Here is a 3,190-nt window from a genome sequence, read left to right as displayed (position 1 = left end):
CTTGAATCATTATTTTTACTTTATGTAGTTGTGCTATCATAATTGATTGGATTTTCAAATCACACTCAATCTAATTAAAGAACTGTACCAGTGTCCAGTTTTACTAATAATTTCAAGGATAGTCAATCCTTGACTCACAACACAGTTCAGAGAACATCTCACATGGCCCAGTGCATCCTTCCTTCCCATGTTGGACATGTGTTCAAATCATAAGTAAGATTCCAAAGTGCAGTTTCAGCAAAGAAACTTAATTTATGAAATTTTCAGTCATAATTCCGAGGCTTATATATTTTATGCAACATTCCCTAGAAATACATTCCTCTCTTTCTCCCTTATTTTTTCTTCTTCTTTCTTTACTCCTTCCTTCCTGCTCTCATACTTTCTTCCTTAACAAAAGTAATCCTTACCTAGGGACACCTTCCTAAGGTCATCTGATAAGTAAGGAGTCTTCTAACAAATATCCTTAGTCTATTTAACATGCCAGATAACATGGAGAGTAACCTCCATGTTAAGTCACCTGATCTCTATTATTTGCCCCTGGATGCCCAATTAAAGTGAATAAATGAAAAAAAAAGTGAATAAATGGATTACAGGCCAGCTGCTTTAACTCATTCCCCAAGAGTCATTTGTCTTCTACAGAAATTAAGAGGAAAAAATATCTTGTACTTACTTACATGTTTATCAATAATTGTATTCTCTCTATATATGAGTTTTTAATTTGTGTCATTTACCTTTGACCTACAGAATATCCTTCTGCATTTTTCCTAGAAAGTATTTGTCATTCACAGAACCACACATCTTTTATTTTTCTGAAAATTCTTTTACTGGCCTTCATTTTTCAAGAATGATTTTGCTGGACATAGATTTCTAAATTGACATATTTATTTTTTTCTATTAGTACATTATAGAGGTATGTTCATCATCTTCTGCATCTTATCTGTTTCATTAAAAAGACAGCTGTCATTAATATTGTTTCCCTACAGGTAATATCTTATGTGTTTCCTCCTTCTGATCACATTGAAGATTTATCTTTGTTACTGTTTATCAGAAATTTCTCTTCGATGTACTGAAGCATGGGTTTTCTCTCACTCTCTAGCTCTTTCTTGTTTTTGCTCTCACTCACAAAAGCCTTATTTTTCTTTTTTCCAGCAGGGGATTGTTGATATTTTTCAATCTGTAAGTTGAGAGTTTTTATCATATTTGAAAAATATTGACCATATCCTCCATGTATTTTTCTTCATTCTCACCCTCTTTTCCATCTGTTTCCACAATAACATGCATTTTAAAACATATGGTATTGATCCCAGAGTCACTTAGGCTGTATTTCTTTCTTTTCTTCAAAATATTTATGTCTCTGCTTCACTTTATCTACTGACCTATTTTCAGTTTACTTTTTTTTAATCTATGATAGTCAATCTGCTTTTAAGCCCATTTAATGCTTGTTTTAAATTTAAGAAATTTTACTAAAAAATATTACTGAATCTTTCTAATTTATTTAAATTCTCTACTTCTTTTGAAAGGAGCAAAGTAAATTTTGAATTAACTTGGAGGGTGTTGGCAGATTTGAAATAACAAATATTTCTGTTATGAAAATGGAATATATCAACTTTTATGCTAAATATTCTTTTGGGGTATATCTGTAGAAATGTACAGATTTATTCAGAGGTTTTTCACATCTGTAATTAACATTATTTCAGGTGTTAATATGTCACTTGATTTTGCTTCTACATATACATAGGTATATTCATTTGCACATATATGCCTTTTACTGATTAATATACTTTAGACTTTTATACTTTCTCTTTAGAAACTTTCTTTTTTGGGGCACCTGGGTGGCTCAATTGGTTAGGCGTCTGCCTTCGGCTCAGGTCATGATCCCAGGGTCCTGGAATTAAGCCTTGTATCAGGCTCCCTGCTCAGTGGGAAGCCTGCTTCTCCCTCTCCCCCTACTGCTCCTCTTGCTTGTGCTTTCTCTCACACTTTCTCTCCCACTCTGTCAAATAAATTAATAAAATCTTAAAAAAAAAGAAACTTTCTTTTTCATCATTTCAATAGTAAAATAATGGATAATGATTGAAAGACCTTTCTTCTTCAAATATGTTTGGGAAATTTCTTAATTTTTAATTTTTTTAAAGATTTATTTATTTATTGAGAGAGAATGAGTGGGAAGAGCAGACGGAGAGGGAGAGAGAATCCCAAGCGGACTTCCCACTGAGTGCTGAGTGCAGAGCCCAGTGCGGGGCTTGAAGGGTTACTCAGTCTCACAACCCTGACGTCACAACCTGAGCCAAAACTAAGAGTCAGAAGCTTAACTGACTGCATCACCCAGGTGCCCCTATGTTTGGGAATTTCTAAATAAAACATAGTCACATATTTAATAAATATATAGTTAAGTACAGCAAAACCTTTAATATACTAAACTGCATTGGAAATTCCTAAATACTGAATATAGTTGAGTGTTTTTAAAACTTACTTGAGAAAAAAAAAAAAACATTTAATTTTGTTTATCTTCAGGGATTTTTTCGTCCATGAAACATACTTTGGAAAATGCTGCTCAAGACTGTCATTAACTATAGCATTTGCAGATTTTATTTTTCCTTTTTTTCCCTGAGTTATAAAAGAGTTTTATAATTCAAGAGTGTATGTTGAATTTTTACCAAATTTATGTGTCATTGACTGAAGTAGGCTGAATACTTCTAAAAAATACTAGCAGTAATTACATTGTATATATCTTATTGTTAAGTAAAGAGGAACCATTCTCTCTTACGCCCAGCCATTTCATGCTGTTGCATAAAGTAGGGACTTCCTCATCATCAAATTCTTTAGGTCTATGCAACTGAAAAATAGTGAATTTTAAGATTTCTAAAATTGGGAGAAAGTACAGGGTATGAATGAGTGAGCTTCTTCCTTTTTTGTCATTTAGTGGACTTCATTCTCAAGTACCTATATTAATTATCTGCTTCTATATGACTTAAATTTACCTGGGCAAATTTGTTCCCTGCAAACTTGAGGTCTGATGCTGGGAAGGATAATTTAATTCTTCCTTTCTTTCTTTCTTTCTTTCTTTCTTTCTTTCTTTCTTTCTTTCTTTCTTTCTTTCTTTCTTTCTTCTTTCTTTCTTTCTTTCTTTCTTTCTTTCTTTCTTTCTTTCTTTCTTTCTTCTTTCTTTCCTTTCTTTCTTTCTTTCTTT

General features: G+C 32.5%; 1 pseudogene; it reads right to left on the bottom strand.

The window, feature by feature from the left end:
* Positions 1-1,012: 1,012 nt before the first annotated feature.
* Positions 1,013-3,190, bottom strand: part of LOC118007537 — a 158,341-nt pseudogene continuing 156,163 nt past the window's right edge.

This window comes from Mirounga leonina, unplaced genomic scaffold (assembly GCF_011800145.1).
Source record: "Mirounga leonina isolate KUSES-001 unplaced genomic scaffold, KU_Mleo_1.0 Mir_125, whole genome shotgun sequence".
NCBI classification, from domain to species: domain Eukaryota; kingdom Metazoa; phylum Chordata; class Mammalia; order Carnivora; family Phocidae; genus Mirounga; species Mirounga leonina.
The sequence above is the reverse complement of the archived record's forward strand: the minus strand, read 5'-3'. Positions and strand labels throughout refer to the sequence as shown.